This window comes from Ambystoma mexicanum, chromosome 8 (genome assembly GCF_040938575.1).
Source record: "Ambystoma mexicanum isolate Mex_15411 chromosome 8, UKY_AmexF1_1, whole genome shotgun sequence".
Classification (NCBI taxonomy): Eukaryota; Metazoa; Chordata; class Amphibia; order Caudata; family Ambystomatidae; genus Ambystoma; species Ambystoma mexicanum.
The window spans coordinates 862,448,415-862,475,952 of record NC_090929.1 but is presented as its reverse complement, the minus strand read 5'-3'; the positions used below and the strand labels follow the sequence as shown (position 1 = coordinate 862,475,952).

Genomic DNA, 27,538 nt, shown 5'->3' with positions numbered 1-27,538 from the left:
TGGGCAGGGCAGTCAAGTTTATTTTGTATGCTTGACCCATCATTTACTGTGTACGTTCAGAAGTTTCATTAAAATAAAAAGTTCATAATATTAAAGGAAAGTTATAGCCTGAGATCAAGTACATAGTATGGTTTTGCAGCAGGCAGGTTAATTGTCAACTTCAGGTGGACAAGACAGCCCTTGTCTGTCATTGATATCAGCTGTTTTCAATATAGTGTTAATTACCACTTTCGGGGGAGGGCAGGGCCCCTAACGTTGCTCAAGCCAGAGTCAGGTAAGCAAAAGCACAGCATTCCAGCCCAGCATATCCATGAAAGTGATATTTATTGCTATCAGCACTCAAGAGATGCCATCTGGGTTCCCGATACTTGGTTTGTTCGTTTTCAAGGGAACCAGGATTGGCGCAATTCATGCTTTCCTTAAAAAGCATGACCCATACAGCCGTGATCGGAATCAAGTTGTTTCCAGGACCTGAATGTGAGCAAAGAAATGTGCAGGTGAGTGGGAAGGGGGTCTCCGGGTTGGATCTCCAGTGGAACCTTGACCTGGGGTAGGGGGAAGGCTGAGTACATGCGCAGCAGCCCGGCATGAAATGCAGACAGCTACTTGCAGATTCTGTTCGAGTTCCCAGCCTCCGAATTGGCCCACTCTCTCCCACGGGTGCTAATATATAATGCATTCATAATCGTAAGGCAAAGCGAGCGCTGGAGGCTAACCACAGGGCAAGGTATTGAAGTACATCTGTAGATGTACAGACTGGATGGAATCTTTGATCTCTACTTTGAGTAAACTGGTAAGCAACTAAGCAGAGTGGATGGTGTAGCAGGAAGGGAACTAGGCAAACAAGGTGGAATATTCTGAGTTTTGCGCCATCTCACTTTCAGGGGAGCTGGTATAAAATACTATAAAGGCTAAAATTATCCCAGCTCTTCTCTAGAATACAGATCGTTTATGCAAGATCCAGGAGCAGGAATGGCAGTTGATGTATATGGAGAAACATTCCTGCTGTGATACGTTATGAGCTTGGGTCATTATCAATCTTAGCCAGCATGAAGTGGAAATCATTGGCTCTTTTGTATAAGATATTATGTGCCCCACTGCACTCAATATTTACCAGATTGGAGATCATGAAACATCTCTGAGCATCCCTTGTCTGGTAAAATGGATTGCTGACTATTGAAGTTCTGACCAGTTGTGACCAAACACCTGCCTCTTTGGAACTTTGTCCTCAGCTAGTTAAGAAAGCTCTGTGGGACGCCAACTGGTGCCGGATGAGAGAAGTTATTTCCAACTACCAGGATTCGAAATTGAAGGGAACGGAGAGCTTTTTAGCTCCTGCTTGGAGCCTAAAAGAGCCTGGTTAGCTTAAAGCCAAGAGCTACCAGGTGATACTTTTGGCTCCCCAGACCAGCTGGTGCCTTACAGCATGCACATGTGGCATTAGCTTGAGTATTTGAGAATACTTATAAGGAAGAATTGAGGCACATCTAGAACACATTTAAACATAATGAATCATAGAAATGGGAACGTCAAAGTGTGCATCTCATGTGGAAGATTTGCAGTGCGCTTAGTACTCGCTCCTGGTCCTCCAGCGGTAGCTCCTGCCTACTGGATGACGCCTGACACCCAGGAGCTGGTTTTAGCTCCTGCTCATTGAATCTTAATTTCAAACCCTGTACTACAGTTTATTTTCTGAGGCTTTGTCCAGGGAAAAAAATTCTTGCGCTATATGTGAATAAATTCCCATGTCCTACGTTCAGATAGCAATTTATACGACAGACTCAGCCTTTTGTTGACCATGGAGGTGTGAGCTCCTGTGCGGGGCAGCTAAAAACGTAGAGATCCTGTAGGGTCTAAACTGTCTGTAAGGCCACATTGAAAACTAAGTACAAGCACTTGGATACATTTTTAATTAAGCAGCGACTATATAAACTGGACCTCTTTTGGAATAAGATTTTAGAACGTATGGAAATATTTGTCAACTGCTGCGATAAAATGCTTAGAGGATATATTCCTGATACTTGAATTAATTTTAATATTGGTTTGTGCTGTTTTACACAGAGACTTTTACTGCTGAGAAATATGAGAGTAAGGTTTAGGGACTACTGTAATTACTTGTATGTAGCACTGTAGGTGTTCTTTATATTTTATGTATGTTGGGAAGTTGATCAATTAATATTTGTTTTTTACATTTTGTAATGTGTAAGGTTCTGATATAAAGGCATGTGCACAATTTGCAAAAATGAAAAAAGAAAATCAGGGCCAAGGACCCCACAGTATGTATTTCTAAATCACTCCGAGACCTCTAATTAAATGACACGAGTACAGACCTATATAATTGCAGCAAGTATCAAGCCCTTAAGGGCACCTCCCAAACTATCATTGGAAAAGGGTGACTAAAACAACAATTCCCAAAAAATGGCTGACCACCGTTTAATGGATTTCTCTAGCTCAATGTACTAGTCAAACATTTAGTCTGTGTGCCCACCAGGGCTGAAGATAAGATTATGAAGTGAGAGCATTTTACTCCCTACTTTTTAGAAGCTGGGAGTAAAATGAGTTGGGAGTAAAATGAAGAGTTGAAGAGGTAAAAAAAAAGTCTCATTCACAATGGGAGTATTTTATTAGCGAGTAAAATTGGTCCCAATTGTAAAATAGAAATGTTTTGTAATTAATATTTCTTTGCACAAAGTATTCCTGTACATTAAAAAGATATTGTTTTACTTCTTCAGATCAGGCAGTTATAGTAGAGCTTCTTCCTGTGGCATAGGTTTGCTACTAGTCCAAACATATTCATGGAGCTGCGTGGATGCAAAAAGGGAGCATGCGTCTTTTCTTATTTTTGTTGGGAGTATTTCTACTCCCCGTTTTTATTTTTTGGGAGTATTTGCCTATTTTCACAGAGTCACAGTGTTCGATACACCCCTTATCTGTAGGGCTGGGGCCAGGGCCACAAGTGCACAAATCTAATGCTTTTTGCATTTTGCTTGCTCAATTAGAGCCACCTTTGGGCATCTCATCAAAAATGCACGTAGTGCATTCTATCAGTAGCAAGGGCTGCCCTATTCAACCAGTGCCTGCATCCCTCATCCCCGCTTGCATTTGGACCAAAACATAAATGTTTGCTGCTCATATAACATTTTAAACAGAATAGTGTGTGAAAACCCCCTTCACCTTAGTTACAGTGAAAAGGCAAAAGAAACCTTTACAAAGAACTAGGGGTGTTGAAGCATGGCAGACTAGTGCAACACTTCGGTATCGCTGACTTGCCATGTGCTCAAAAAGAAATAGTACAGGAAACATACCTGGGGCCTTCCAACAAAAGGCTTCTGCTGGAAGTCAGGCAAGGGGAAATTTTGCGGGTCAGCAGGTTATCCATGGCTTCTCTGCAGTACGGATTGCCATCAAATTTGCACCTAGAAATGTGGCATTTACTTTCAATATAAAGGAATCCAATGATAAGACCGCATGAGCGGGTATTTAAACAACTCTCACTATTCACAAAATTTCTCCTCGAGGCAGACAAAGAATTTATTACTTGTAATTGATTTCTTACATGTGCACTTTAAGTAGCCCTGAATGCATTTCATAGTTGCACACATCCCGATGCAGACCAAACTCTGAAGATTTGGTCATGTGTTAAATTACTTTCGAATGCCATTTTTCAGGAGGAAAATTATTGTTTTCAAATTAGCTATGAGAATCATAGAAGAGGTGAAGACAAAAAAAAAAAAGAAAAAGTCCTGTCCATTGAGAAAGTGGTTTTCACTAATAAATCGGACAGCTAACACTTAACAGCACATAATACTGGATAGAAGAAAAGAAGAACACACAAATGTTTCACCTTTCGATGAACCTATAGATCAGGATCAAACGAGTTAACAAATAGGCGCGCACTTTAAGATAAAACGTTAGTGATAAGTAAATGAGCGTCACCTGGTCTTTTGAAACATACTTTAAAGAAGGACAACAAATAATATTGATACACTGTGTAGCTTGTCAGCGTTTCAAGCTCATAATTTCATAGAAGTATGAAATTAAGCGGCAGTTTCGATTTAGGTATCTGGCCCACGGACTATTTCCCTGAAAACCACACCTTAACTACAACCTTTATTCCTGAGAATGTAAAAATGAGACAAAAACTAAACAGAAAGGAGGACTGGGATATCCCTCGCGTTCATGTGGCCATCCTCCAAAAGCAAGGCGCTCACATACTGGCTTGCCACAGTGGAATGAAGAGTTTCTGTTGCTGCTGTCCAGGGCCTATGTACTTTGCTCTGCGGTACACAGGTCTTACGTTACCAGTTCACCATCACACTGAACCTTTGACACCGCCTACTAATCTAGGAGCGAGAGCAGTCCGCATTTTTTACATACAGAAACGTTCGGGCACTATTGATTAACAAGTTTGCTACTACATAAGATTTGGTGGAAACGGCTCAAAATGGGTTTTCAAATCTCACACTTCCAATAAAATGTCATCGTGCAGAAATAAGCTGCAACGCTTGTCTTTATGCATTCATTGTATCCTTCAATTCGTCTTTAGTTCTGAAACCAATCACATAAACTAACGTTGTTTTGTAGTCTCTCCCCAGGATTATGTTTTTTGAACAGTCGTGAGGTTGGCAAACTAATAAAAATAATATGTAAAGCAAGCCAGCAAACGTACGCCATCGGGTTCTCTATGCATAACAGGAGGCCCAGGTTAATCATCACTCCCAGCTAATTATCCACCGGTCAAAACATGTCTGCTGCCTTTCTGCTTTGTCCGTGGGTAGATTAGATCATACATTATTAATATTAGAAGCCTGGTGAAAGCTGTAGAACGAGAAATTAATGCATTTATGTGCAGATGCCACACAAAAGTGTGTGTGTGTGGATCTCATGACAAATCCAGGAATTTACTTAGTGTCAAATATTGAGTTAAATGCAAAAAAAGATTTATTTATGGTGGGAAGACCGGATGAGGTTTTACAGCCTTTAATCTATATTTCTGCCTGGACTAGAGTAGCTGCAACACCTGGTACTGATGCAAGAGAAGAGAAGAGAAACGTCTGTGGAAAATGGCTATACCTGCACAAGCAACTGTATTTTGAATTTAGCCAGTCAATATATGCTTATTTGGAATTAAATTCCAAACGAAAAAGTACATACAAGAGATTAAATAAAATAGTAATGTAAAATTCCTACATGTACAGAACAAGTGTTAAATAATAAAATACAGTTTCTCATATACACCGCTAGAATCAGTAATAAATATAAATCTAAAAATCAAACATAAATCTGTCATACATTGTGAAGCACTCTCTCCCCTCCAAGCTTACAGCATGTACGATAATAGGCCCAGACATTAGCAGGGTTTCAACCTTAATTAGAAAGTACCATACGGGACTAAAATTGTAAAAGAATAAAAACTAAAGTAAAAAAAAACAACAGTACCCTTAAAGACTTCTAATCATTTTCTTCGTCTAATATTTAGACACAGGGAACAGAAGAACCAAAAATGCAGCAGATCTTCAGGTCATTAGACATTTTAGATCTGTGTTGCATGTCCTACTCTGAAGGCCAAAATAGCCCCTAATTGTAAACAATTAGAATGTGCTCTGATAATGAGGCATCTTTCCCTGGCGTGATTACTCCCAAGGAGATAGTCTTGTATTTTTTTTGATGGAATAATCATATCCCGAATTATATGGTTTAGACTGTTCCAGAGTTTCTCTTTTTTCACCGATAAAGTACTTAAAATGGGTCGATAAATAGTGGGGTCAGCTCAGTCAAATCATCATAAGGCTCACCATTGATTTTGGTAAATCTACATTTTAAACATTTTAACCACAGCGTTTCCTCTGCCCTTTTCTTGCAGGCGATATTGCCTATTATAAACTGGTTAACACAGCCCTTAAGTGTTTTCCAAAATAGACAGCCAATGTAGAAAGAGTTAATTCATCTTGTATACATGGTAATCCCAGCTCTATATGGACCGCATCATTTGGTGCAGATTTAGGTAAAACCTAGTAATTTGTTTCAATTTCTTTTTTTAAATAGGTGTGTCTTTTGGAGCTCATAGGCGCTTGCAAAGCCCCATAAAGAGGCACCATAATTTCACAGTAGCTTTAGTTTTTGTATATAAATCTTAAATAATTAAGTCAATTGGGTGGGTCTTGCGCATTTGGGTGGGTCTTGCGCATTTTTGTAAGCCGCAAAACCCCTCTATTGATATTTTAATCCTAACAACTGGTTCATCGTTATGTACTTTTGGGGATGAACAACTCAAGAAGCGAATGTAGTAATCAAAAAGATGTGTCCTTGGCATAGGGCAACACCTACTAGTCATAGATTGCATCTTTGTCTTCCCCTTAGTCCATGAACAGATCAGTACTGCAGATTTAGACATATTTATTTAGAGGTCTTATGCATTCAAAAAATAGCGTATTGTAAGGGTGTCGAAGAAGGAAGCTGGCACAAAGATGGCACGCTGGTGGTTATAAACTTTCATTTGTGCTTAAAAAAGTCCTCACTATCCCAGTCTTCTAAGATGGTGTCTCAAAACAATACAAAAGGATCTGTCAGAACGACGGTCAAATCAAAGTCCACCATCTAGTGTCAGAACCTACTTCTATCCCACACACTACAACTAAAGGATAATCCAACAGAAAGTTCCTTCTCCAAGAGAATGTCTCCCTTCGCCCGATGTTCGGACAATGTTTAAATGTTCTCTTGCTACATAAATGCCTGGAAGGATGACTTCCTGCTCCTGGCTTGCGGGTTTTACACAGCACTTACACAATTCTATGTCCAGCAGAATAGCTCCCTTCTGCTGGTGTACTTCTATACAGTTTCCAATAAAACCAGGAGGAATACGCTCCCTTCCCCTCGCGTCTCTAGTGCAACACCCAGTTCGAGACCATGAGAATGACTCCCTTCTCTTGGTATTGCTTGGCACAGTTCACAAGACCACAGTGAAGGGTTCCCTTCCATTGGAATCTAACAACTTCTTTCTCACAATCTTCAGCTTGATGTACACTGTGCCACACTGTTTTGGTTTTAGCAAAATCCCAAATCCTTCTTGGTCGGTCACTGGGCTTAGTGCCACCACTGCAACAAGGACGTTCTTGTTGCTTGCTCAGTTCCCTTTTGTTGGGGTCCCAGACCCTTCGCTGGTTATCAGTCGACTTACTACTGCCACTGATGAGGAAGCTCTCCTCGGATACTTGATTTCCGACAGTTAAGGTCTCCAACCCGTCTCTGGTGGTCAGTGGGCTTATTGGCACCATTGCAAAAAGGAAGCTCTCCTCTGATGCCAGGTATACAAGCATTAGGTTCCCCAACCCTTCTATATTCCACCCTTTTGTCTCCTCCAGGTCTCTCGCACCTCCAGTTACCTTCTGAAGGATTTTGACATGTCACCGGGACTTCCTCGGACTGGGGTCCTTCTGTCCAATGCACTAGGCTTCTCTCACCGGTTTCCAAGACAGAGGTGACCCCGCCGTCCAGTATGCTGCTCGGCTCTCCTCTCCTGCTGGACCCAGAGAACTCCTCCTGTGTCCCGGCGGCATCCCCGGCTCTTCTCAGACTCTGGTCTGCCCACAGCGTTTAAACTCCGGCTAGTTTCTGCACCAGTTGCCTCATCCTGCTGGGTTTGACCGGTTTGATAGTCCATCATCTATACTTATACAATGTTGCCAGTCCGCCCTGGCAGATTGTAAAAGTTTTTTGTTTCTGTTGATAGCTTAATCCTCATGCCTTCTTGGGGACACCTCGTACCAGTACTAGCACAGCCATGTCTCCTGTGCTCTTCTTCGTCTTAGTACTTTTGGCTTTATCCCAGTGTTACAACAATACATAGGTTTACTTTAAATAAAAATGTTCTGCACATTGGGGAGTGCTAGGGAATGTTGGAGAGTGACAATATTCAATGGGCTGTACCCCAGGGGATTGTCCTCGTCTCCAGAGGGAGGGGTTGGGGGGGTGCCTCCCCATGAGGGCCTCCTGCATTAAACCACCCCTAGGGGGAATATTGGGTAGCGGCCACAGCACCCTAGCCTCATGTAAAAGGGCTCCCCCTTGGGGAGAAGTGACGACACCATGTGAAACTTCACAGTATGCATTTATTAAAACTTGCAAGTCGAGCATCGTCCGTGTTCATCGGAACTGGTAAAAACATCTTGGTTCTTTGGGACATCTGCCTTGAATGTATTTATTGAAAATTAAAAGTGCTTCGTCAAAAAGCACTGTGCAAAGGAACAATTTATGGCCGGAGAAGCTTGGTTGCTGGATGCTTGACAAAGACATGATTTAGTTGCAAACTCTTTAGTTCGACTGGTGGTGGATTGAAAGGAGCTGAACACTACAGCAAACGTTGAAAACCAAATTCAGTATTTACAGATATATACATATATGCAATCCAGTGATGGCCATGTTTGTGGGGGGTGAATCATATGAGGAGGGGTGATAGAACTCAGACTCTGGAGCTTCCACCCAGGAGAGATGTGGTCTTTAAAAAGGAGATGCTGAAGCTAGTCACAGTTGGAATATCTTACATTTTTGGGGCAGGGAGTTTCAGTGTGGCAGCCAGAAGGATAAAGTAGTGAAAACAGGAGAGAGTTCAAGGTGGACAGAGGACCGTGAGATGCGGGGAGCTTAGGAGCATACAGAGCAAGGGGATGAGCAATGGAAGAGAACATGAGCAAGATATAGAGAACCCAATGGTGAATTTAAACAAAATAAATAAAAAAAATGAATAGTGATTGCCAGCCCGCATCAAGGAAAGGTGGGACAGTGTTGAGGATTTGTGGAGCAAACTTTAAAACCTTGCTGAGAGGAGCACAGAAGTAGAGAGGGATTCCCATGTAGAGGCTGGAGTAGAAATGCAGCTGGACCAAGTTGTCAGTGTTTTGATACAGTGAAAGGTGAAATCTGGATAGGATTTACAGATGTTAAGGAAGTTAAGCCTGGCCCCCAAATGAAGTGCAAGTCTCAATGTTTGCTATACTGGCTGTGGGCTCTCTGAAACTGCTTACGGCAGCCTGCTGTGTTTGAGTAGAGACTGCTAATCCCCAAAGAAAATCTATCCTGAAGGAACTTTCGCAAAGGGGTCAAAAGAGCGCGGGAAAACCCCATATGTCATGCACTAAGAGGAGAATGAGCCCCAATGCCTGCCGTACCTTTTGAGGATGAAAGAACAAGAACCCCTGGAGTGCTGCATGGCTACTGCCAACCCTTTGGGCATGCCTAATCCCATCAGCCCCCACCTCTCAACAGCCTAAGAGAAGATGATCTGCTTAGTGAGGGACACCTCAATCTTAAGCTGCCGTCTCAATTGCCCACCGACAGTCTAAGCTGTGACCCCAAAATGAGAAGGCACATTTTAAATAGAATTTTAAAAAAACAATGTAGCTCCAAATTGTCCCTACAGACTTTCCATAGTAAATCTGTGGGTAAGAGGGCTGGGCATCAAGGGGTATGCTTATGTGACGGTGCAGTGTAAAACATGATGCCCTATGTCTCCCATTTACATTTAGTACAACGTGAGAGGTCATTTCCTTAAAACCCAACGCATTTTTGTTTTAAGAGGTGCAATTCAAAATCTGGTGTTTAACGCATAGAATCACACAGGCCATCGTGTAGTATTGGCACATCATTGTTTCATGTTATATCATGCACATTTAAGGCTGGAGGGGAGCACAGTCAAAGAAATCAGGCCTCACAATGTGCACTAGCCATTGGCTAGCGATAATTGACCCTTGGTAGGTAAGAAATGGTTTGCGGGGCGTGGCCAGCATGCGAGCAGCAAGGATGCGAGTCCCGTGAGCTCCTTCTGGCCGCCCGCGATATCCTGTTTAAATATCCTTTGGACGGACCGAATCGGCCTGGAAAGACACCCAAGCTGACCTAAAGCGGTATAGCACGCCTGGAAGAAATCCTGACTCCCGGACGAAATCCGCTCAGCATCTACTTCGACAAACCCGGAGGCCCCCTGGGCACGAGGAAATGCCCGCCAAAATGGCCGCCGCGGCCAACGACTGAGGAGGACACGGGCCGCCGAAGCACTACGAGGAGGGGAGGAGGGACCCAGAGCCAGCTCCTCCGTGTGGGCCTGCAGAACACAAGCGTGCACTGACCCGGCGGGACCCTAGATTGCCAGCTGGACCTCCGTAGTGCCGGAGACACACGCACGACTGTGTCGAGGGGCGAGACAAGCGCTCGTGCCCCGGACACATCCTGCTGCACCGCGACCTTGTAAGGTGCTTCCCCCACCATGCGAGACGAGCAGGGGGCACCATGGGCAAAGATAAAACAAAACGGGGTACCACGCAAAGCACCATGGACCAATACGCAACTAGCACCCCCACCACTGCAATGGAGGTGGAACCACCAACGGCCTCCCCGCCTGAGACTGGAGACCTGACGTTAAAGGACGTGATGGCCGCCATCGCTACTTCTCACTCCTCAATGGAGAAATAAAATGGACGGCATCTCAGCAGAGGTCTCGTTCCTCCGACATGACCTCCAAAAGCAGTCCTCTCGCGTAGGGGAAGTAGAACAGAGAGTCTCGAACGTGGAGGATGATCTTGGCGGGGTCCACCTGCAGCTATCACAGGCAATCACACGTCTAAAATCTCTGGAGGCACGAGTGGAGGAGGGAGAGGGCAGATCACGCCGTAACAATATTCGAATTTTGGGACTGCCAGAAGGAGCAGAAGGTCCCAGTATGGAGCTCTTCCTCGAACAATTGCTAGCGGACCTGGTGGCACCGAAATCCTTCTCCAATTTCTTTTCAATAGCGACAGCCCACCGAATACCATCAGGGTGTCCAATACCTGGTCCCCTCCCCCCCCCCACCCGAGGACCGTCATCGCAAAGCTATTGAACTACCGAGACAGACGCGATACTGCAGATGGCCCGATCCGGAGGCCCGACTACATACAACGGCTCCAAAATCGCGTTCTTCCCGGACTACACCCGGGAAGTGCAAAGAGCCAGGCAATCCTTTGAACATCTAAAGAGGAAACAGCACTCTATGAATGTCAAATATGGACTGCTTTTCCCAGCACAACTCAAGATCCAGCACAACGGTGCACTTTACGGACCCAAAAGAGGCCTGCAAATGGGCCGAGACACACATTGCCAGGAATTGGGATTCGGGGATCCCAGACCCTGGGGGCAGGCACAGACTCCCAGGAGACATAGGGCGACGAGGGCGGCTCCCCCCCCCCCTCGACCGGAACCAAATGGTCCGGCTCAAGAAATAGAAAATTGAGACATTAAACCAGGTAGGACAACTGATGTACACCCAGCGAGACTACACCAGGGCACGCGCCAGACACACATGCAAGGGTACTGTGAAATTCTGTTCACACTTCGCCGTAAATCCGTCAAAGGGACATGATGTAAGCAGCGGGCCCCTAAGAGCCACCACCTACAATCCCGAGCTCCGTGAGGATTGTGAACAATTTAGGTGGTGTGGCAGAACGAGTAGAGAAAAGAACATTAGGTAATAGTTATTAGTTAATGAGTTGACTGTCCTTTTGACAGTGTGTTGAATTTGTTATATTGGGCGACAGATGCTTCAAGTTGGGTCGAGTATGGGGTGGGGGTGCGGGAGATCAAAGTTGTAATGTTAAGCACCGCACCAGTTCCAACACACGCATGGCAACAGCTTCCTTACTAATAAGCCACGCAAAAGGAACAAGTTACTTACCTGTAACTGTTGTTCTCCAGCATGGGTCTGGCATGGATTCACATGCTCATGCTCATGAATATTCCCCGTTGTCAGGCTGGGAATCCTCGGTAAAGAAAAATCAGTATCAGTTTCGTTTAGTTTCTGATCTGTCTTTCGTAGTAGTAACCAATCACTGATCTCTGCGTCATACTGACCACAGCCAATGACTGCCATCTCCCTAAGCACCGCCTCTGGCAGCCATCTTCAGATTTGGTAGCACGTGAAGTGGCAGTATGACCAAGTGAAGAGCCGCAGAGGGGTAGGCGGGAGGGTTTGCATGTGAATCCATGCCAGACCCATGCTGGAGAACAACAGTTACAGGTAAGTAACTTGTTCCTTCCCCAGCATGGGGTCTGGCATGAATTCACATGCTCATGAATAAAAGAATACATAGCAGTACACACATGCACAACCACGGGAGGTGGCAAAGGCTCAACATTAAGCATTACATCCAAAACTCAACATTAAGCAATTCTTACCTCCTCACCAGGCTCACCTTCGGCGAACAGGTTGCACAGCACTGCTTGGCCAACCCTGGACTCCTCCCTGGAATCCCGATCGACGCAGTAGAATTTAGTGAAGGTGTGCGTCGACCTCCACATAGCAGCCCTGTAGATGTCCAGCAAGGGCACACCAGATAGGAACGCTGTGGTAGCTGCGATCGCTCTGGTGGAATGGGCTCTCGGACGGCCAGGCAGCGGTCGGTTTGCCAACCGATGACAGTACATGTTACAGCCGGAGAGCCATCTGGAAATGGAAGCCTTCGAGAGAGCCTTCCCCTGATTGACGGGTCCAAAGTTCACAAAAAGTTGTGATGTCTTCCGAAAACTCTTCGTGCGGTCCACGTAGAACTTCAGCGCTCTAGCCACATCCAGCAAGTGCAAAGTCCTTTCCGCCGGCGACGGGAAGAAAACAGGCAACACTAAGGGTTCGTTGAGGTGGAAGTCCGACGGCACCTTGGGCATGAAGGAGGGGTGCGTCCTGAGCACTACCCTTGTGTCGTGAAAAGTCAAGTATGCGGGCTTGCAGGAAAGGGCCTGGATCTCTCCCACCCGTCGTGCGGAGGTGATGGCCACAAGAAACGCTGTTTTCCATGACAAGAACTTCAACGGAGCTGAGTGCAGAGGCTCGAACGGCGGTCCCATGAGCTTGGTCAGCACCACGTTGAACTCCCACGCCGGGGCCGGTGCCTTCACCGGCGGGAACGATCTGAACAGTCCCTTCATGAATTCTTTCACCAGACGATGAGACCACAAAGACGTCCGTCCCGTGGTTCTGGTGTATCGGGAGATCGCAGCAAGATGAATCTTGATGGAAGCGTGCGCCAGTCCAGCCTTGGCCAGCGTCAGTAGGTACGGCAATACTTGAGGGGCCGTAATCTGTAGAGGGTTAATCTTCTGTGCGTGGCACCAGACAGAGAACCTCTTCCATTTGTGTCCGTAGCATTTAAGAGTTGAGGACGCCCTGGCCTTTGCAAGAACCTCTCTGCAGTCGGCCGGTATGTCGTAACCTCCAAACTCTAACGCTGCAGGAGCCAGGCCTGCAAGTTCAGCGACTTCGGGTCGTGATGGAGGATGGCGCCTCCTTCCCTGGAGAGAAGATCCGCGTCCACTGGCAGCTTGATTGACGGGGACGCTGACAAGTCCAGAAGGTCCGGGAACCATATCTGCCTCGGCCACGCAGGTGCGACGAGGATCATCCTGCACCGTGACCTCTTGAGCTGGTTGATGAGCCGGATCAGCAGCGGTCATGGAGGGAACGCATATAGGAACAGGCCCTCCCAGGGGAACGAGAAAGCATCGCCCATGCTCCTCAGCTGCGGAAACCTGCTGGCGAACCTCCGGCACTTGGAGTTCGTCGCCGTCGCGAACAGATCGATCTGGGGTGTGCCCCACCATCGGAAGAGGCGGTCCACTAGATCCTGTCGTAGTTCCCACTCATGGCACGAGCGCAGCTCTCTGCTGAGCGAGTCGGCGATGGTGTTTTTTTATCCCTGCCAGATGAAATGGCACCAGAAACATCCCTTGGGCTACGGCCCAATGCCACAGATCCTGAGCCTCCTTGGACAGGGCTGGGGATCTGGTACCGCCCTGCTTCCTGATGTAGAACATGGTGGTGGTGTGGTCGGTGAAGATCCTCACCACCTTGCCCTTGAGGAACGGAAGAAAGGACCCGAGGGCCCAAAACACTGCACGGAGTTCCAGGACGTTGATATGGAGGGACTTCTCTGTCGGCAGCCAAAGGCCCCTCGCGTGCAGATTTTCGATGTGCGCTCCCCACCCTTCCAGGGAGGCATCCGTGGTCACTGTCTTCTGGTGGCCCGGGGTCTGGAAGTCCATGCCCGCCGTCGGATGCGCACGGGTGCCCCACCACCGGATCGCTCGTCGGAAGCTCTCGTCAAGTGTGATCCTGTCCTCGAAGCTGCCCGTCGTCTGGATCCAGCGAGCATCCAGGAACTCCTGCAACGGGCGCATCCGAAGCCTGCACAGGCGGATGAGATAAATGCAAGAAGACATCATTCCGAGGAGGGATTTGATGGACCTCACCCTGGCCGCGTCCGCAACCAGCATCCGCTGCACCTTGCCCAAGATGGCCCTCGTCCTTTCCTCCGACGGAGAGGCCAGAAGGGCCACTGTGTCAGTTTCGCTCCCAGAAACAGTGCGTCTTGCGCGGGCACCAGGTGGGACTTGGCGTAGTTTATGGAGAATCCCAGGTCCGTGAGGAGTTGGACGGTCCTCGCCGTGTGCTCCGCGGCGAGCTCCTTTGTCTTTGCTCGGATGAGCCAGTCGTCCAGGTAGGGGTAGACTTGGATCCCCTCCAGGCGCAGCCGCGCTGCCTCCAGTGCGAGGCACTTGGTGAACACCCTGGGTGCCGACCTCAATCCGAAGGTAAGGCTCTGAACTGGTAGTGACGCCCTTGGACCACGAATCTGAGAAACTTTCGGTGTCCCTTTAGGATGGGGATTATGGAAGTAGGCATCCTCCAAATCCAACAACGACAGGAGATCGCCCTCCTCCAGTTGACCCAGGACGTGCTGGAGGGTGACCATCCCGAACTTCTGTGCCTTGATGAATTTGTTCAGTCGTCGTAGGTCCAGGATGGGACGCCATCCTCCAGTCTTCTTCTTCACGAGGAAGTATCTTGAGTAAACTCCGGAGCCCCGAAGCCTCTTTGGGACAAGCTCGATGGTGCCTTTCTTGAGCATCGCCTTTACCTCCAAGAGAAGTTGAGGGGCGTGATGTTCCTTCCTTGCCACGGGGGGGACGCGCGGGCACTTCTTTAGAAACTCGAGCGCGTGACCCTGGGCCAGAGCAGCAGCACCCAACGGTCGGTGGAGATGGACTCCCCACGCTGACGAAGTTCGCCAGCTAGCCTCCCACCGGGGTGCTTTGGTGGGGGCCCGACCCCACGGCCGGTTCAGTCCTGCTTCGACAAGGCTTTGCCGCCTTGTCCTCCTTGGCGACGACGGCGGGGTCCGCCCGACTTGCCTCGTCCCCTGTAGGCTTCCTGTGACGACGAACGGGCCGCTTGACGATAGGTGGAAAATCCGCCGCCGGAACCTTTGGAGGCACCTTGCTTGCCTCCGCCGCTCCGAAAGGGTGGCCGTCGTTGCTGGAGAACACCAAGAGCCCGGGCCGTCTACATGTCAGTCTTGATGGCTTGTAGGGAATCGTCCACTGTTTTCCCAAACAGGTTGCTCCCGTCGAACGGCATGTCCAAGACTCTGGTCTGCACGTCCTGACGGAAGTCAGTTGCCTTGAGCCATCCACGCCGTCTAAGGCACACGCCGTTGCCCAACTGGCGAAATCCAGTGTCAGCGATGTCCGTCGCTATCGTAATGGCATGGTCCGACGCCACTTCTCCTTCCTGCAAGATCTCTAGGGCCTCCGCCCTCTTGTCATCTGGTAAGAAATCCAGCAGGGGGGCGATTTTGTACCACAACTTCCTGTCGTAGCGGGCTACGATAGCCAAGGCGTTAGCAGCCTTAATCGTTGTCGCTGCCGATGAGATGACTCTGCGTCCCATCGTGTCCAATTTCTTTCACTCGCCGTCCGGCGGGGAGGTTGACGTAGAGGCCAAGGCCCCCCCCCGCTTTCTTCCTGGCCACCGCGGAGACGACCGAGTCCGGGGTCGGCTGTGCCCAAAGGCTCAAGGGGGCCGCGTCCGGGACCCGGTACTTCTTCTCGTACCGATCCCTTCTCGCAAGCGTTGTGGATGGGTTCTTGAGGAGGGCGAGACCCTCATCCCAGATATCGTCCAGTAGAGGTACAGCGAGGACCGTCTTCCTCTTGGTCTCGCGCCGTTCATAAAGGAAACCTTCCTTCTCTTCAGGGCAGAGCTGGAAAAGCTCGGATGCCCTGGCGATCATGGCATGAAACGATCCAATCTCGTCGGGCGGGGAAGCCCGGGGAGGAGGTGACGACGGGAGATCCTCGTTGTAAACCTCGTCGTCTGTGCCTGTCACGGCCGTGTCAGTCCCCATATCATCCCCACGGGTCGTGGACGGGGAGGAGGGCTGAGCAGGGCGCGATGGTTGAAAAGGAGGTGGAGGATGAATCCTTCTTCTCTTAGGAGGAGGGCTCCAGGAAGGGCCTGGCTCCGGGTCCCCCGTCGGGAGAGGTTCCTCCATTGGTGGTAACGGCAATCTCGTCCTGATCTCCGAGCATAAGGACTGTATAGCCAATAAAATGGCCGCCGAGTTGTCTTGCGGCACCGGTTGAGGGGAGTCCGACTGGTGGTCAGGAGCCCCGTCTGCACCCTCGACGTTCTCGTCGTCTCCTACGTCGGGGTCCCTCCCGATGGGCTGGTCTTCTTCCATGCCAACGCCGTGGCTTAAGACTTCGATCAGCTCCTTCTCAGAGGTTGAGGCCGAATCCACGACGACCTCCTGCCGCCCCCCCTTTTTCTTCTCCATCGGAGGTTTCACGGGGGTCCTGTCGATGGGAATGAAAGAGGACTCCCTCGCGGTGGCAGGGAGACTCTGGGCCCTAGGTCGCCACCACTGGTGTAGCCTCCACAGGCTGACCCAGGGCCGCCGCGACTGTCTCGATAGAGGCCTTGGCCGGATATGATATATGATATGGCATTTGTAACGCGCCTATACACAGGTGTTTCAAGGCGCGACGAGGCAGGTAGGGGAGGAAACAAGGGGAGACGGACAACGATCCTACTAGGCCAGGTGTCATTCAGATCGCGCAAGTGCAGGGGTGGGGGAGGGGGAAAAGTGCAAGGGGAAGGGGAGGGGGGAAGTGCAGTACAAGGTAAGTGGCGTAAAGTAATAAATAAATAGGGCCAGCTGGTGGCAAGTGCAAGGTAAGTGCAGAACAAGTGCTGGAAAAGGGGGGGGGGCTGTAGGGATACAGAGACAGTCCCGCAGTGCAGAGGGGTTACAGGGCATCAGTGCAAGTGGAGAGTGGCTGGGCCCAGGGCCGAGGCCGTTAAGAGTGGTCCAGTTGCAGAATCAGTGCAGTTTCAGTGAAGAATATTAGCTGTTCAGCAGGGGAGAGGGAGAGAGAAAGCAGAGGCAAAGAGGAAGGTTTTGAGGTGCTTCCGGAACCGAAGATGGTTCTCCTCAAGTTTCAGGGAGGCAGGAAGGCTGTTCCAGAGGGAGGCCCCTGCCGCGGAGAGAGAGATCTACCCCCAGCTCGTTGCTTCGAGAAGCGGCTGACCCTGAGGGAGTTGGAGGCGGATGAGCGAAGGGCTCGGGAAGGAAGATATTTGGGAAGAGAGAGTTGAAGGTATTTAGGACCAAGGCCCCAGAAGGCCTTGTGGACAATGCAGAGGGTTTTGAACTTTATCCTCGCAGCCACTGGGAGCCAGTGTAGAGATTTCAGTCCTGGAGAGATACGGTCCCTGGGCTTGAGGCCAAGGACAAGTCTCGCAGTTCTGTTCTGTATGAGTTGCAGAGGGCGGAGAGTGGAGGCAGGCAGATTAAGGTAGAGGCTATTACAGTAATCCAGCTTCGAGAGAACCAGGGCTCGGGAGACAGTGAGCTTCTGGGGGAAGGAGAGGAAGGGAAGAATACCTCTGAGGAGGTGCAGCTGGTAGTGTGACTTCTTAGCGACGTCAGAAATATGAGGAGAGAAGGAGAGTGTGGAGTCGAAGATGACCCCAAGGTTTTTTGCATTGCAGGTAGGAGCAGGGAGGGGGCCAAGGGAGGCAGGCCAGAGAGCTGCAGGGAAGGAGGGAGTGGGTGTACCGATGAGTAGAATCTCAGTCTTACTGGCATTAAGGCAGAGGTCATTGGCGGCACACCATTCCTGGATAGCAGACAGACAGTCAGAGATGAGGGAAGGAGAGGGGGAGGCTGAGGGTAGCCTGAAAATGAGCTGGGTATCGTCCGCATAGCACTGGAAATTAGGGCAGAGAGCGGCGATGCGGTGGGCAAGGAGTGCCAGATACTGGTTGAACAGCCAGGGAGAGAGATTAGATCCCTGGGGGACACCACAGGTGGAGAAAAAGATGTCGGAGAGGAAGGACCCCAGTTGGACCTGGGAGGGTCGATTTGAAAGGAAAGAGGTCAGCCACGCCAGAGCCTGACCAGTGATACCCAGGTTTTCACGGAGACGGTTCAGCAGGATGGCATGGTTGACAGTGTCAAAGGCGGAGGAGAGATCGAGCAGAATGAGAACACACGGAGTGTTGGAATCGAGGTTCAAGAGCAGGTCTTCACGGATGTTCAGGAGAGCAGTTTCCGTGCTTCTGGCAGCTCTGAAACCAGATTGATGGTCATGAAGACTACCAACAGATTCAGCATGGAGGTTAAGCTGGGAGATGGCCAGTTTCTCCAGGAGCTTGCCCAGGAGGGAGTGATGGAGATAGGGCGATAGTTAGCCGGGCAGGAGGGGTCGGAAGAGGGTTTCTTGAGAAGAGGGTGCACAAGGGAGTGCTTGAGGGGGGAAGGGAAGACTCCAGAGGCGAAGGAGTGGTTGCAAAAGTCAGCCAGGGCAGGAGCCAGGGAGTCGATGTGGTCCTTGATAGTTTTGGAGGAACAGGGGTGAACCTGTTTAGACGAGACTTTCATAGATCGGACTTGTCTGGAAACCTCGTCAGCAGAGAAAAGTGGAAAGGCAGAGAAAGAGGGAGGAGGGGTGACTGCAGAAGGGCCAGAGGAAGAGCCGGGAAGGGAGGGAGGGAGGTGAAAGGAGGAGAGCGAGGACAGGATGTCCTGAGTTTTAGAGATGAAGTGAGAGGCCAATGCAGTGCAGAGGGCCTGGGAGGGGACAGGAGAGGTAGAGACTGCAACAGGGTTGGCCAGCTCCTTGCAGATTTTAAAGAGTTCGGCGGAGTTGTTAAATGCCGCAGAGATGCGGGCTTGGATAAGGGCTCTCTTCTTGGTGAGAACGGAGAGCCGATACTGCCTTTGGAGCAGGCGGCAGGCCAGTTTGTCAGAGGATGAACATGAAGCACGCCATTTCCTCTCTGCAACCCTGCACTTGCGTTTTAGGGTGGCGAGATCCGAGTCATACCAGGAGTTACATTTGGCTTTGGGCTTCAGGCGGATTCTCATGACGGGGGCAAGGATATCAAGAGTAACAGATATAGCAGAGTGGAGCAGGGAGGCTGTGTCAGGGTGGGAGTCAGCCGAAGGGGCGGGGGGGGCGAGAAGGTAGCAGCGAAAGCCTCAACTGACACACGCTTCATGGGTCGGATGACCGAGAAGGTGGGTGGCAGTGAAGAGGGTGGCTTTGCCTGTGGGGTAGGGAGGGTGAGGTGGGAGGATAGGAGAAAGTGATCACTCCAGGAGAGAGGAGTGGAGAGAGGGACGGAGAGGGGAAGGTCAGAAGAGATCAGAGCATCAAGAGTGTGCCCAGCAGAGTGAGTAGGCCCAGACGGGAGAATAGAGAGTGAGAGAGAGTCGCAGAGGTCACGAAAGAGAGCAGTGGGGGGACTGGAGGCATCAAGGTGGATGTTGAAGTCGCCAAGAAAGAGGAGTTGAGTGGTTGAGGACAGGAGTGAGGAGGAGAGGTCAGCCCACTCAGAGAGGAAGGAGGAAATTTGACCAGGTGGCCGATAGATAGTAGCCACGGTAAGGGAATGGCTAGGAGAGAGAGAGTGTCGGCAGACAAGACATTCAAAAAAGGAGTAGGTCTGCGTAGGAGTGGCAGGAATCCACTCAGGGAAGATAAGGGCAACACCACCCCCTGCACGGTTAGGCCTGGGCATGGAGAGGATCTTGTAACCGTCAGGTAGGAGTGTGTCAAAGCTGGTGGCAGAGCTGGCTGTGAACCATGTCTCAGTGAGACAGAGGACGTCGAGGTCCAGTTCCTCAAGAAGGTGACAGATATCAGAGGAGTGCTTGATGGCAGAGCGAGAATTTAGAGTGGCAATGTGGAGAAGGTTGCCCTCCTTGAAGAACTTCCGGGGAGGGGTACAGATCAGAGGTACGCCCTGCGGAGGTGTTGAAGAAGGAGGTGAAGAAGGAGCACGAGAGGGGGCAGGGAGGGAGGGTAGAGGCAAGGTAGCCAAGGATAGAGGAGGGGGGACAGCAGGAGAGGAGAGGAAGTTGATGAGGTGTGGGAAGCGTCTATCAAAGAGGAGAAGGTTGGCCTGAGGGCCTTGGACCAAGATGGTCCCATTAGCGTAGACATTAATGATGGCCTTAGAGGAGCGGAAGGGGGCCAAGAGGACATCCCAACGGGTGCCACCATTAATGGGAGAGGAGGAGAAAGGAGAGAGCACAGAGACCATATGAAGGGTCCATAGGTCAGGCGAAGGCACGAAAAAGAGGATGTCAGTGAGAGTTTCCTTAGAGCAGGCACTAGTGTAGGTGTCAGCGATAGGGAGGCCTGGGTTGGAGACCAGGATGTCCTTTTTAAACTTTTTCCTACCAGATTTAGTGAGGAGAGCAGGATAGTCAATGGAGAAGCAGTTAGAGAAGATAGGCGAGACAGAGAGCACCATGGAGTAGGAGGGAGGGGGGGGGGAGGGGAGACAGACGAAACGAGAGCACGCAGACAGGAAGTGAGCGGCAAGCACAAGTTACCACAATTAGAGCAAACAAACAGTAAAGGATTAAGGCTTTCACCACCTTCGGTGCGCTCACGGCCTTCTCCTTGGGTGGAGGGTCACCGCCTCGCTCCCCCTACGATGGGGCCTTTGAGCTCGACCGGGGTCTCTCCAGGAGCTTCGCCGGGTGCTCGGCCTTCCTCTTACCCGAGCCAGACCGTTGGCTCGTGGTTGATGGCGCCGGGGAGGATGCGCCCTGCCTGGCTCCCGTAGAGCCCGACCGTTCGGCGCTCCCGGTGCCAGCGGACTCGCGGTGCTTGGCCTTCTGTTGGACCCCCGTCGCCGGGGCGGCCTCAAAAGGTCTTAGAAGACCGCTCAGACTTCTTCTTCTCGCCCGACGGGCTCTTCCCTACCAGCCAGTTGGCGAGACGCAGATGGCGGTCCTTCATGGTCCGCTCCGACATATTGCCGCAAAACGCACAGTCCTTCTCCACGTGAGTCTTGTCCTCATGCAGGCAGTAGAGGCAAAGGGAGTGTTCGTCCTCCTTAAAGACATTCTGAAGCTGGCATCCAGGGCAGACCCTGAACAGCTTTCCAGGCGTCGAGCTTCCCTTCTCCTGGGCCATGAACGAGATGGGCCTGAGAAACTTCTGGAGTCCTCCAAAAGCGTGGCTCGACGTAATCTTCACCCTTGAGGGGCGTAGAAGAATCCGACACGGGTCCCCGTTGATCGGATAAAGAAACGGTGAAGCTTGAGGCTCTTTTGACCGAAAAAGAGAACATTTTCCTAAGAAAAAGCGCGAAAAAAGCACTAAAGCTCGAGAGCAATAGCACGAGGATCCCAACACTTGAACGTGCGGTAAAAATCTGAAGATGGCTGCCAGAGGCGGGGCTTAGGGAGATGGCAGTCATTGGCTGTGGTCAGTATGACGCAGAGATCAGTGATTGGTTACTACTACGAAAGACAGATCAGAAAAAAAACTGATACTGATTTTTCTTTACCGAGGATTCCCAGCCTGACGACGGGGAATATTCATGAGCATGTGAATCCATGCCAGACCCCATGCTGGAGAACACAGGAGTACATATGTCCCGACAGATAACCACCTTACGCACACGCATGACCAATCCCTGAACGGGCCGCTGTATCACGCAGCATCTCTAGACACCCAACACAGCTTCACTATAGTCACACAGCTCAAATGGCAGGGACCTCCAACATGAACAGCAATAGAAACATCCGGCTGATGACATGGAATGTAAACGGGCTTGGTAATAGCATCAAAAGGCGACTGGTCCTGCAGGCATTGAACCGAAACTCCCCAGACATAGCTTTCCTAACGGAGACGCATCTCACTGGTACAAAGTGCACACTATTTAAACGTTCGAACTATAGATTGGCATTACACGCCGGTTTCACGATGGGATTGCGAGGGGTATTAATCCTAGTACACAAAAGACTTCCATATATACCCATCACTGTTACACAGGACACGGGAGGCAGATTCGTACACACAACAGGAACCCTCTGGGAATGCACTATATCCATGACTGCTGTATATGCACCACCCAATCTGCTAACCTCTCTGACCAATGACATTACGCCCCTACTTGCTACCAACTCTGCAGATCTTACACAAATTGGGGGAGACTTCAATGAAGTAATGAATATAGACATTGATAGAACACATGCAAGGTCCAGAAACACGCACTAAAATCGCCACATTCACTAATGCTCTGGGGCTGCAAGACGTATGGAGATAATTGCATTCCAACGAAAGAGAATACTCGTATCACTCTGGAGCACATGCCTCACTGTCCCGGTTAGATAATTTCTTCCTACCATTAAGCAATATACATGAAGCATGTGAGGCACACGTACTCCCCAGAAGCATATCGGATCACTCTCCACAACAATTAAGACCAACAGATCAACTCCCCCACCCAGTTGGAGATTAAATGGTTACTACCTAGGATTCCCAGAACTGGTAGAACATATTCAAAAGGTCACCGAATCATACTTTGAATTGAATATTGGCTCTGTAGACAGCCCGGTAACACTATGGGAGGCTCTAAAGATGGTATTAAGAGGTGAGATCATAGCCTGGACCTCAGCCCACAAAAAGAAACCTCTAGAAGCAACACGCGAAGCCGAAACAAAGGTACAGAATGCTGAAGTTGAGCATATAACCCACGACCAACCCGCGACGCACCGTACGCTACAATTAGCGTAAAAACAGCTGCAACACATAACTTTAGATAACGCTAAACAAGCACACGCAGCGATGCGAGCAAGGGTATACGAGACAGGAGACAAGGCCGGAGAAATACTAGCATGGCTAGAACGTAGGGAGCTGGGCCTTACCCAAGTCAAGAAACTGATGACGGAAGGACCAGATCCACTGGTAACAGACCAGTACATAGCCGAGGGGTTCGCAAAGTACTACACAGAACTGTACAGAGCACCATCCTCACCACTATCGACTGACATTCTGGATGAAATCACTCTCCCTACTTTAAGTGTGCAACAGCGCAACATATTAGAACAAGAAATCACTGAGGAAGAAATAACCCAGGCAATGTCAGAACTCCAATCAGGGAAAACCTCAGGTCCAAACGGCTTCCCAGTCGAAATATGGAAGAAAATTGGCACAAATGTAATCTCCCCGCACCTGCTACGCCTTTTTCAACACTCACATTCACTGGGTTGCCTCCCCCCAGACCTTAGAAAAGCCACAATAATAGTTTTACCAAAAGCGGATAAACCACCCGACAAGTGCCGCTCCTACAGACCCATCTCCCTAATAAACTGCGAGGCCAAGATACTTGCAAAGGTACTGGCCAACCGACTACAGCAAGTTATACACACACTGGTACACCCAGACCAGTGCGGGTTCATGCCGGAGAGATCCACTAGACAGAATATATACAGATTACATACAGCACTGGAAAAAGTACCTGGGCTGCAGAGCCCCCTAGCCTTGCTTGCCATAGACTTTGAAAAGGCTTTTGAGTCTGTTCATTGGGAAGCAATTTGGGCGATTATGCAACGAATGGGCATGGGACCGTACTTCATGAGCTGGGTCAAGCTGCTATATCACCTTCCTGAAGCGGTAACCAAGGTAAACGGGCATGTCTCAAATCCTTTCCAGCTGGGTAAGGGCACAAGACAGGGTTGCCCCCCGCCCCCGTCAGCTTTGATATTCGCATTAGCGATCGAACCTTTAGCAATCCTACTAAGATCCACACAAACATGGAGTGGATTCAGATGGGCAGAAGACTGGGAGGACAAGGTGTCCTTATACGCAGATGACCTACTAATATACCTACAGGACCCACGTGACTCTTGCCCTATCGTGACGCAGTTGCTAAAAAGATACGGCAGGTTCAGCGGCCTTCCTGTCAACTGGTCTAAATCCATACTGTTCCCAGTGAGGCAGATAGACAACGCAGTACCAGACGAATGCCCATACCGCATTGAAAGGGAGCAATTTAGATACCTAGGCATACAAATTACACATAAATTGACAGACTATGTGCCCAAGAACTTACTCCCTATAACGTTAAGGTTCAAACATGACGTCCAACATTGGATGTCCTTACCACTTACACTATTAGGACGCGCTGCACTTTTCAAAATGATGGCCCTCCCCCGCTTTCTTTATATATTGCAAAATGCTCCACTGCCTGTTGTGCCCAGTGAGTTTCATAGAATAGATCAAATACTCAGGAAATTGCTATGGAAAGGGGGATGCCCACGTCTGGCACTCACGACCCTACAAAGATCCATATGGGAAGGCGGAATCGGATTGCCCCGACTGCAAACATATTACTGGGCCAGTCAAATGGCAATAATAAATGATAAACTACATGGGGACACCACACTATCGCACAATAGAATGCCGGATTCCAACCCACAAGAAAGACCCATCATGAAATACCGCTATTGCCAAAAAGACCGCGCTGCAGCCCCATCCAGGCAGACACATATAACTCTAATATGGTCAGATACTCATAAATACTTAGGCTGGGATGGGAAGCTAACCGGAGCAACACCACTGTGGAATAATGAACACCTCCCGGAAGTGAACAAACTCCCTAAATGGCGCTCCTGGTCACAACTAGACATTACGAAAATTGGGGACGTAGTGAGAGAAAACGAAATAATACCATTCGAAGTTTTAGCCACCACTTTTACGCTTCCCCCCAATGAACAGTACCACTATGTGCAACTTAAACATGCGCTACAGGTCCATCTCCCCGATATGATAGACATGCCAGACTACTCCCCGCTGGAACGCAACCTGTTCCCAGAAATGATTAGACACAAAGTCACGTCTACTTTATATAGTGCCATAACTTCCTTCTCCACGAAAGAACTATCAGGTTTGAAGGCCAAATGGGAGAGGGATGTGGGCGCCATACTTCCTGAGGACTGGGTGGCTGCATTAATGTTCCCCAGAGAGGTGGCTATCTCCTCCAGGTTCAGGTTAATACAACTGAAGGTACTGCACAGAATTCATTACCCGAGGGTAGTACTATTCAACTGGGGGAAAACCACCGACCCGCACTGCCTGAGATGTAAAAGGGAGGAAGGCTCCTACTATCACATACTGTGGGAATGTGCCGTCATCCAACGATACTGGCAGCAATGCTGCAGCGAACTGTCAAGGGAAATGGGCAAAAGAATTCACATCAGCCCCAAACAACTACTGTTGGGAATAGAAGAGGATATCGAGCTAACACGTTATGAAAAAGCGTTTTTATCTACCACCTCTGCAATACTGAAAAGGAATATAGCGCAACTCTGGGGCTCTGCAACAGCACCGATTTATGAGCAATGGTTAACAGATGTGGACATTTGTATTGAAATGGAAAAAAAGAGTGTATACAGCCCGGGGATGTCCTAAGAAAGCTCAGAAAATATGGCAAAAATGGGAAGATTCACACTGAACAGTAACCTGTATGGACAGACTGTGCTAAAACCCAAGGACTCGTAAGGGAACCACTTTGCGCAATATTAATGTGGTTGAATGTCCGGTTGTACCAAGCTCCTCTGTATGTTGAACAAGTTGTGGAACTACGAATGGGCGGGAAAGGGAAGTATTGGTTACCCCGTTGTTCGGGGCTATGTTTTCTTTGTGTTAAAAAAAAAAAAAAACAATAAAATGTTATATTAAAAAAAAAAGAAATGGTTTGCAGTGTCCATGTGGAACATTAGGAGGCAAGTGACTTTTTATGCCTAGCGAGTCGCTTGCAACTTGAAATTGTTACTCTTGCATAAATGATATAACAGAAATAATCACAGATAATAATTTCTATTTACAGAATGTCCTGTACAGTGTAAAAACCCATGCTCTCCTTTATCCCAAAAAGGCATCTGGTAGACCCATGTGTAATGTGACAGGGTGCTTAATATGGTACCCGATAGTGGAGCTGAAGGCCAACAGGAATAGATAGAAACTTCACACCGATATGTAGATTGAAAGCCGCGCACACACGTTCATTGACAGGTGCACATACATGTTCTAAAGAAGACTGCACACACGTGTTTGGAGAAGAGTGCACAATCGTGAGAGTTTTATTTTCCTAATCCAAACCTCAGCTGCAATTGGCTCTTCTCTATATTTAAATGACTTGCACATAACCAATACATTCACTACCCCACACTCATACAGAGGAATTAAGTATAATGAATCTAGGTTTATAAAAGTAATTTTTCTCCCCAATAACATACTTGTTTTGATACTGCAGACAATGAGGAGGTTTGAAATGGTTCTATATGAATATGCATACACTGGCAAAAAAAGGGCAATGTAATAATTGAAGTAAACGGTTAGTTAAAAAATCATAGGAGTGCATTTAAATTGCCCAATATATTTTAGAGTAGAATATATTATGGAAATGAATGCATGCGAGAATTGTATTAGTGGGTTTCATGTAGGCAGGCAAAATCTTGTGCCATTGACCCAATGGTTTTAATACCTATGACATGTTACTGATGTCCTTGGTATAAAGCTGGAGACCACCTTGGTTTGAAGTTGACTTAGTTCTTTAAATTTGGAGTTTTGAATACACTGTTTTTCTTACCTAGAATTGGGGGATGGGAATGTATATTGGCGGGATGAAATCAGGTGTGCCGCCCCAGCGAAATGAATAAATTCATACATATTTCTACAGGTGCTGGTGATGTAATTCTACCCACGAGCAAAGCTTGTGCACCAGATCCACCATTATCCTGCCTAACACCCCGAACCCCCAGCCGGTTATGTAGCACTTGGCCACCATATTGTCAGTCAGGACAAGGATTGATTTCTGCTCCAAATCCTTGTAGAAACTGTAGAGCTTGATGAATGGTGGACATCTCGCTTCAATTAGTTTACTGCTGGTATTCCACTAAGGACCACTTCCCTTGTACCGCTTTGTGACCCAGGATTGCCCCTGGCTGATATGGCTGATATCCGTTGTGGACAGAAGGGGCTATGACAGTTTGATTTCCAGTCTCCTGTAAATATTGTGTCCACAGTCACCATTGTACGTGAAGAGGAACTGCCCCACTGCAAGCATCAAACAGTGCCGGGCCCATAGAACTGAAAAGGCGATCTCCCATTGAACTCGTAGCCACAAGAACACAGAAATCCAGTATCATCATCTGGGATCATCATGCTGGTAGAAAAATATGTTAACAGGAAATATAACTTCCACATATGTGGCAAACTATAAACATATGCCCATTATATATGGCACATTTTAGTTTAAGTGTCTTCTAGATGTGTTCTAATGCCCATTCAGATAAAGCAGGATAGTCAGTAAGCGCTAAAATTCAAACAAAATAGTGCATCTGAGAGAGTTTCAAGATTGCAAGGT

General features: G+C 48.7%; 1 protein-coding gene across 11 annotated transcripts in view; it reads right to left on the bottom strand.

Annotated features, from left to right (window-relative positions):
• CCSER2 (coiled-coil serine rich protein 2) overlaps positions 1-27,538 on the bottom strand; it is a 1,037,685-nt gene that overhangs the window by 928,107 nt on the left and 82,040 nt on the right. Inside the window, exon 2 of one of the 11 annotated variants that reach the window (XM_069610751.1) lies at positions 3,306-3,416. The exons of the other annotated variants lie outside the window; for them this stretch is intronic. The gene's annotated coding sequence lies outside the window, so the exon portion shown is untranslated. The remainder of the gene's footprint in view (positions 1-3,305; positions 3,417-27,538) is intronic. 11 annotated transcript variants of the gene reach the window in all.